This window comes from Gouania willdenowi, chromosome 2 (assembly GCF_900634775.1).
Source record: "Gouania willdenowi chromosome 2, fGouWil2.1, whole genome shotgun sequence".
Taxonomy (NCBI): Eukaryota; Metazoa; Chordata; class Actinopteri; order Blenniiformes; family Gobiesocidae; genus Gouania; species Gouania willdenowi.
This window is the reverse complement of record NC_041045.1, coordinates 13,101,963-13,111,827: the sequence shown is the minus strand read 5'-3', so window position 1 is coordinate 13,111,827 and position 9,865 is coordinate 13,101,963.

Below are 9,865 nucleotides of genomic sequence, written 5' to 3'. Positions count from 1 at the left end.
TTTTTTGCATATTTATATTTAGAAGACATTTTTATTTCCAATTTGATGTTTTGGATTTTTTTTGTATTTCTGGATTTTTGTTGGTGAAAAGTTCAGCGTGTTATATTCATTCTGAGGATGATTTTAGGTGTTTTTACATCAGTTTCTCTTGTCCTTTTAAATATCAAACTTCTTTTTCTTGGTCATTTCATGTGTTTATTCTGTCACTTTCACCTGAGGGGTATTTTATAAAGCGGGTTATGTTCAAACTCTGAGTCTATCCATAAACTCTGGGTCAACATACCCAGCGATGGGAAACTCTGGGTATCTGATTCCATTACAGCTGGTATGAAGTGGGTCAATCAACCCTGAGTATGTAAACCTTGGGTTACTTTGTGCACCCGCGATAAAAAGCCGTCATCAATGGATCAGAGATTACTCGAGATGCCATGGCAACCACCCGGAAGAGAGTGATTTATTCACCCCGATAGGTGAAATAAGCCGGCATTTCACACAATTACGAAGTTATGATGGCGCAGTGAATTATGACACCGCTTTTCAATGACTCCAAAAATGCAAACCCAAGGTTTACATACTCAGGGTTAATTGACCCACTTCATACCAGCTGTAATGGAATCTGATACCTAGAGTTTGCCATCGCTGGGTATGTTGACCCAGAGTTTATGGATAGACTCAGAGTTTGTTAACCCTCCTTTATGGAATACATCTGTGTGCTCCTTTTGTTCTTAGGTTTTGTTTATTTTTCACCTCTTTTCTGCTCTTTAAAGTCGTGTGGGCATTTAAATTTAATCTGTGTGTTCTCTGTCTCCATGGCAACCAGGTAAATGATGTGACGCCTCTGATTGGTCGTCTCATGTCACATCTTCCTCCAATAATCCATTAATCCTCTCCGTCCTGGCACCAGTCTCTCTGTCTCACACACACACACACACACACACACAAAGCTGGTTTACAGGAATAGACTCGGTCTAAACTAGATGCTTTCCATTTAGAGCCTAGGTTCCCAAAGTGAGGTACAGGTACCCCCAGGGGTACGTGAATTGTCAAACAATGACAACATTGGAAACTATAAATAGAGCATTAATGCTAGGTTAATGCTGTCGCGAGGCTAATGCTAATGCTGGTGTGAGGCTAATGCTAATGCTAGGTTATTGTTATTGCTAGGCTAATGCTAATGCTAGGTTAAAGCTAATGCTAGGTCAATGTCAAGTCTAGCTAATGCTAGGCTAATTCTGTTGCTATGTTAATGCTAGGTCAATGTCAAGTCTAGCTAATGCTAGGCTAATTCTGTTGCTATGTTAATGCTAGGTTAATGCGAATGCTAGGCTAATGATAATGCTATGTTAAAGCTAATACTAGGTCAATATTAATGCTAGGTAAATGTTTATGCAAGGCTAATGCTATTGCTTTGCTAATTTTAATGTTGATTCAAGGTTAATGCTATTGCTAGACAAATTGTATTTAATGCTAATGCCAATGATAAGCTACAGTAATACAGTGCAAAGTGGGCCAGCACCCACATCTTCACTTCCCTTTTCTTCAAGAAATACAAATATTCTAGTTATTCTGATTATATATAATCCCTCAATAGGATAGGTGCAATTCACTGCAACTGCAAATAATAGAGGAAAGAAATGTTAATACAAGAAGAGGACCTGCTGTTTGTAAAATAAACTCAGATATGGGCAACTAGCAGCCACAGAAATACACAAAATGACTCCAAAAACACAAAATGAATCCAAAAATGCACACAATGACACCAAAAACACAAAAACTAACTCCAAAAACACACAAAATTACTCCAAAAATACACAAAATGACACCAAAAACACACAAAATAACTCCAAAAACACACAAAATGACACCAAGAACACACAAAATGACTACAAAAAACACATAAGATGACACCAAAAACACATAAAATGACTCCAAAAACACACAAAATAACACCACGAACACACAAAATGACTACAAAAACACATAAGATGACTCCAAAAACACATAAAATGACTCCAAAAATGCACAAAATGACTCCAAAAACACACAAAATAACTCCAAAAAAACACAAAATGACACCAAAAACACACAAAATAACTCCAAAAACACACAAAATGACACCAAGAACACACAAAATGACTCCAAAAACACAGAAGATGACTCCAAAAACACATAAAATGACTCCAAAAATGCACGAAATGACTCCAAAAACACAAAATGACTCCAAAAACACACAAAATAACTCCAAAAAAACACAAAATGACTCCAAAAACACACAAAATTACTCCAAAAACACACAAAATGACTACAAAAACACAAAATTACTACAATAACACAAAATTACTCCAAAAAAGTACAAAATGACACAATAATACAAAAAGGGACAACAAAACCAGGCCCAGTAGGCTTGGCCCCCTAATGAACGCACACAGCATTTGTTGTTTCCTGTGTTAAAGGTCATTACTAGCCATTATTCTAATGCTGACACTTTGAGTGTTTTGTGCATTTTGAAGCTTTTCTCAGAGGTGACGAGGCCTCGTCTTCAAAATGAGGAGAACGAAAAAAAGAGTCCAACTTGATGTGACAAATCTTTCTTTCTGCACTTGAATAAACGGCCAATGACAGCAGAGGTTGAGGGTCATGTGACACCTTAAGGGTGACCCAGTGTGAGCTAATCTGTGCATGCTGGAAAAGGACAACAGGCCAACAACATATGGTGAATGCTAAGCTGCAGCCGTCTGAGGGGATTATGGAGCCACACCTGAGCCTCAGGATGTCCTCATTTCACTCATGTCATCATTTACAGCTGTTTACTATCACACATATAACAATATATAACAAAGTAATACATGTCAATGTGTGCTTTTGTTGTTGTTTTGTGCCTTTTTGGTGGTTCGTGTGTGTCGTTGCTGTTCTTTTGTGTATTTTCTTTATCAGTTTGTGTTTTTGGAGTCTTTTTGTAAATGTTTTTTTTTTATTTTTGTTGTTTTGTGTTTGTCATCCTCTGTATACTTTTCTCTCATGTTGGGTATTTTTGGATTCATTTTTGGGCTCCTTTAGTGTATTTTCTATGATTTTGTGTATTTTTCTGTCTTTTTTTAATTTATATTCGAAGTTGTCTTGTATGTTTTTCCAGTAATTGTGTATATTTATGCTGTCTTTTTGTATACTTTTCTGTCATTTTGTGCATTTTTTCTGTCCGATTGTATTTTTGCTGTTCGATTCTACTTTTGTCTTTGTTTTATATTGTGTGGTTTTGTTGTTGTTTCTTAACTTTTTCTGTTTTGTTTTTTTCTTGTCAGTGTATATTTGTTGTAGTTTTGTATACTTCTCTGTTGTGTTTGTCCAAATTTGTAGTCGTTTATTAATTTTTTTGGAGAAATTTTGTGTATTTGTGCTGTCCAATTGTATTTTTGACCTTGTTTTATATAATAAATCTTGTGTTTTTAGAGTAATTTTGTGTTTTTTGGAGTCATATTGTGTGTTTTTGTTGTTGTTCTGTAACTTTTTCTTGTCAGTGTATATTTGTTGTATGGTTTTCTGTTTTTTTGTCTATATTTGAAGTCGTTTTTTGTGGTTTTGGAGTATTCTTGTGTATTTTTGCTGTCCGATTGTACTTTGTCCTTGTTTTATTGACTCTTTTGTTGTTTTTATGTACATTTGTGTTAGCCTTTTGTGTTTTTGGAGTAATTTTGTGTGTTTTAGGAGTCATATTGTGTAGTTTTGTCGTTGTTCTATAACTTTTTCAGTTTTTTTGTTGTCAGTGTATATTTGTTGTCATTGTGTATATTTCTCTGTTGTTTTTGTCCAAATTTTGAAGTTGTTTTTTGTGTTTTTGGAGTAATTTTGTGTATTTCTGCTGTTCGATTATATATATTTTTTTTTTGTTCAAAGTGTTTTTATTGTAGGCATGATATAAAACAGAAGAAAAGGAAATACAACAATCTTTTTTTTTATCATATATATATATATATATATATATATATATATAACCCCCCTCCCCCCTCCCGCAGAACACTCCCACCCTGTTGCACCTAAAAGAAGAAAAAAAAAAAAAATTTAACCAGTAGAGCAGAGATATGAATACGACATCATTCTGATAGAATAAGTGAGGGATCCACCTGTTTGATTTCATCCAAGATGGGTTGCCAGAGAGTAAAAAACTTACTGACACAACCTCTTATAGAATATCGTATCTTCTCCAGTGTTAGATGAGACAAAAGATCAGCAAACCAGATTCTAAGCGTTGGAGGGCGTTTGTCTTTCCATTTAAGCAGTATAAGCCTTCGGGCAATAAGTGTAGTAAACGCGATCACATCTTTTTGTTCTTGATTAAATTTAGAAAATTGAGGTACAATACCAAATATTGCAGTTGTGGCGGCCGGTTCAACATTAATCTGAAATACATCCGAAAGAAATCTAAATATGGATTCCCAAAAGTGTGTCAGTTTTGAGCAGGACCAAAACATGTGAGATAAAGTCGCTAGCTCAGTTTCACAGCGATCACAATGGGGGTCTAGGTCAGATTTCAATTTTGTCAGTTTCACTTTTGACCAATGTAATCTGTGAACAATTTTAAATTGAATTACCCTATGTCTTAAACAAATTGAAGAAAAATATATATTATCTATCACAGATTGCCATACATCTTCAGGGATTACAGTTGTAAATTCTTCCTCCCACTTTCCTTTGACACGAGACAATGGTTCCAGATCCCAGGAATTAATAATAGCATAGATTTTACCAATAAGTCCTTTGGGATTTGCATTCAAGTCCAAGATGTTTTCAAGGAGTGTGTCAGGTGGTCGTGATGGGAAGTGATTGATTGAAGCAGACACAAAACTGCGAAGCTGAAGATATCTGAAAAAATGACAATCATGAATTTGAAATATCCCTTTCACTTGTTGAAATGAAGCAAACAGTCCTTCAACAAACATGTCCTTCAGTGTCCTCAGGCCATGGGCGGACCACACTGCAAAAGAGTCATCAACAACAGAAGGTACAAACATATGGTTTTGCATTACAGGAGCATAGATTGACAGATTATTTAGACCAAAGCTTCTTCTGAATTGAGCCCAGATCTTGAAAGAGTGTTTGACAACTGGATTTGTGGAAAATTTGCATAAAGGTTGAGGGAGAGGTAACTTTGTACACAGCAGAGAATGCAGAGAGGTAGATCTACATGACATATTCTCAAGTTTCAACCATTTCAAACTACTGTTGTGTGAAGAATGAGGCCAATATAGCATCTCGCGAATATTGGATGCCCAATAGTAATATTGAAAATTGGGAAGTGAGAGTCCTCCATTTTCCCGATGTCGTTGCAAAATATTTTTTGAGATGCGTGCACTTTTCCCATTCCATATAAATGAGACTAACTTGTCTATGTGTAAGAATAATGTTAGGAATTGTTAGGAATAATGGTATAGATTGGAATAGATATAAAAATTTGGGTAAAATATTCATTTTAACAATATTTATTCTGCCTCTGTTCGATTATATTTTTGTCCTTGTTTTATAGACTTGTTGTTTTTGTGTATATTTGTGTTCGCCTTGAGTATTTTTGGAGTAATTTTGTGTATTTATGCTGTCATTTGGTATACATTTCTGCCATTTTGTATATTTTTGCAGTCCAATTGTATTTTTGTCCTTGTTTTATATAGTTTTCTCTTATTTTTGTGTGTACTTGTGTTCGCCTTGTGTGTTTTTGGAGTAAATTTGTATATTTTTGCTGTCATTTTATGTATTTCTGCTGTCCGACTGTATTTTTGTCCTTGTTTAATTGACTCTTTTGTTGTTTTTGTGTATATTTGTGTCCACCTTGAGTGTTTTTGGAGTAATTTTGTGTGTTTTTGGAGTCATATTGTGTAGTTTTGGTGTGGTTTCAGAATGTTTTCTGTCAGTGTATATTTGTTGTCGTTTTGTATACTTTTCTGTTGTTTTTGTCCCTATTTGAAGTAGTTTTTTTGTATTTTTGGAGTCATTTTGTGTATTTTCTCTATTTCTGCTGTCATTTTGTATTTTTGTCATTGTTTTATAGACTCTTTTGTTGTTTTTGTGTATATTTGTGTTCGCTTCGTGTGTTTTTAGAGTCATATTGTGTAGTTTTGTTGTTGTTTTGTAACTTTTTCAGTTTTTTTTTTTCTTGTCAGTGTATATTTGTTGTCGATCTGTATACTTTTCTGTTGTTTTTGTCTATATGAAGTAGTTTATTTGTGTTTTTGGAGTAATTTTGTGTTATTTTGCTGTCATTTTGTGTATTTTTGCTGTCCAATTATATTTTTGTCCTTGTTTTATTTAATTTTCTGTTAATTTTGTGCACATTTGTGTTCGCCTTGTGTGTTTTTGGAGTAATTTTGTGTGTTTTTGGAGTCACAATGTGTCATTTTGTTGTTGTTTTGTAACGTTTTCTGTTTTTTTCTTGTCAAAGTGTTTATTTGTTGTCGTTTTGTATACTTTTCTGTTGTTTTTGTCCCTATTTGAAGTAGTTTTTTTGTATTTTTGGAGTCATTTTGTGTATTTTCTCTATTTCTGCTGTCATTTTGTATTTTTGTCCTTGTTTTATAGACTCTTTTGTTGTTTTTGTGTATATTTGTGTTCGCTTCGTGTGTTTTTAGAGTCATATTGTGTAGTTTTGTTGTTGTTTTGTAACTTTTTCAGTTTTTTTTTTCTTGTCAGTGTATATTTGTTGTCGATCTGTATACTTTTCTGTTGTTTTTGTCTATATGAAGTAGTTTATTTGTGTTTTTGGAGTAATTTTGTGTTATTTTGCTGTCATTTTGTGTATTTTTGCTGTCCAATTATATTTTTGTCCTTGTTTTATTTAATTTTCTGTTAATTTTGTGCACATTTGTGTTCGCCTTGTGTGTTTTTGGAGTAATTTTGTGTGTTTTTGGAGTCACAATGTGTCATTTTGTTGTTGTTTTGTAACGTTTTCTGTTTTTTCTTGTCAAAGTGTTTATTTGTTGTCGTTTTGTATACTTTTCTGTTGTGTTTGTGTATATTTGAAGTCTAACCCTAACCCACTCGTTGAGTGCCTGCTTCCCACGTTTATAATAACTTTTCATGAATCCTTTTTATGAAGGTCTACTGTCCCTGGTTCCAGTCCCACGCATGAACATAATTTGATTCTGTGGCATGATTAAAGTTAGTAAATGTAAATCCTGCTAATCCTCTGAGCTGGGATTTACAAAGTTGATCATCTGAGAGTTTGGGGCGTCCTCAAAAGTGAAGCTTCATTTGAAGATCTGCTTCATCAACACTTAAACACAAAGAGTTCCTCCAGTCTTCATCCTTTACCTTGTTCCTGCAATGATATTAGCAGTTAGCATTAATGCTAATTCAGCTTCAGTAATTTGCAGTAAATCCCTGTAATGCTGTCTCAGATGGACGAGGCTTAAATAGATACATGTAGATATACCGTATATGCCATTATTAAATACATGAATAAATAAATCACTTAATACCTAAATATATATATATATATATGTTTATTTATTCTTTTATATACACATGCACTACAGAACACACAACAAATTGTTATGCAGATGAGGGGACATATTTTATATATGCATTTTTTTCTCTTATTTTCAAAGATTTTGTTTATTGTTCTGCCATTTTTTGAGTCATATTTGTGTGTTTCACTTATTTTGTTGATTGTCTTGTTAATTTTTTCCTCATTTTGTATATTGTACTGTTATTTTTGTCTTATTTTGTAGTCATTTTGTGTGTTTAAGGATGATTTTTTTGTTGTTTGCCATTGTTTTGTGTAGTTTTGTAGTCATTATGTGTGTTTGTCTCTCAATTTATGTATTTGTGTTGTTGTGATTTGTGAAGTGAGGATGAATTTGGTGAGAAAAGTAGATAATTATTCTGGATGAACAGTATGTGGGGTTGCCAGGTTGGACTGAAGGGTTCCAGTTCACAAACTTCAGGAATGTCTGTTTTCTTTCCTTTGAGCTTCTTCCCAGAGCTGCAGACGCTCTGCTTTTCTGATGCAAAGGAGGAGTGAATAAAAGGCTTTCCTTTCATACCTCACCCTTTCCATTCAGCTCCAATGGATGAATGAATGGATGAACTACAGGGCAGCAACGGCTGCTTACACAGTTTACACATGCTTTTTTTAAAAAAAGAAATAAAAGTTTCAGCTTTTTCTGAAGAAGTCTGTGTCACATTTTGGTCTGTACGGACATTAATTAATTAATTTATTCATTCATTCGTTCATTCATGTGGTTATTATTGAGTTATATCATTCATTCATTAATTCATGCAGTTATTGAGTTATATCATTCATTCATTCATGCATTCATGCATTCATTCATGTAGTTATTATTGAGTTATATCATTCATTCATTCATGCATTCATTCATTCATACATTCATGTGGTTATCATTGAGTTATATTATTCATTCATCCATGTAGTTATTATTGAGTTATATCATTCATCCATTAATTAATTAATTAATTAATTAATTAATTAATTAATTCATTCATTCATTCATTCATTCATGTATTCATTCATGTAGTTATTATTGAGTTATATCATTCATTCATTCATTCATTCATTCATGTGGTTATCATTGAGTTATATTATTCATTCATTCATGTAGTTATTATTGAGTTATATCATTCATTCATTCATGTGGTTATTATTGAGTTATACAATTCATTCATTATTCATTAATTCATGCAATTATTATTGAGTTGTCATTCATTCATTCATTCATTCATTCATTCATGCAGTTATTATTGAGTTATGTCATTCATTCATTCATGTAGTTATTATTGAGTTATGTCATTCATTCATTCATTACCTCATTGAGCGCCATTCACGTCTAAGACATGAATTGTGTGGGGTTGCTAGGAGACAGTGTGACGAAGTTCTCAGGTGATTATCTAACTTGTACCATGATGTAGTGACCAACTGGTGCCATGTCTGTGGCAGCACCTTTGAATGAGAGATCACTGTGATGGGCAGAGGAAGAGGAAAACGGCGCTACGAGAGTTGATGCTGAAGTTCCCAGCAGCTCACAGCAGCGCACACTCAACCAGAGCATGTGTGGAACTAAGTGGACTATTGAGAGTGTCGCGATGGTGAGATAAAACAATCAAAAAAAGGGGGCAAGTGGTGACACTCGGCATGTCCGGGATGAGGAGGAAGTTGCGTGCGTGGAGTCTGACAGACTGACGGGGGAGAGACTTGGAGGACAGCCAAAATACAGTAAGCAAACCATTCAACTCTGTCCTAGATAGCAAGATAATAATCATTTTGCGATCAAAAGCCCAGTCTCAGTGTTGTTTTTGTAATTTTAAAGTCACGATTAGATTTTTTCAGAAAAATAGCCGTTTTTCTCAGCTTTTTGTCACAAACTGGCGATTTGTGTAAAACTCGCCTCTATTCAACTGCAGATTAACAGATTCACGAACAAAACAAGCTAGAAACAAAATAATTTTTTCTGATGAAGGTGGAGAGTCTAATCTTTCAGAATCTGTTTCAGAGGTGTCAGATTGTCATAGGACAAAATATTCTGTGGGTCTTTAAAAAGCAGTCAAAAATGCTCTAAAATGGCTGGCACTGAATGAGTTAATGTAGTTATTATTAAGTTATGTTATTGTCATTCATGCAGCCAATATTGAGTTATCCATTCATTAAGTCATTCATGTAGTTATGATCGAATTACATGATTGATTCATTCATGTAGTTATTGAGTTTTAACATTCATTTATTCATTCATGTAGTTATTTTTGAGTTATATCATTAATTAATTAATTCATTCATTCTTAACCAACATCAGATCAACTGTACATCAACGTATTGATCAACATTTCAATAATCTATTGATCCATATCATTCATTCATTCATTATTG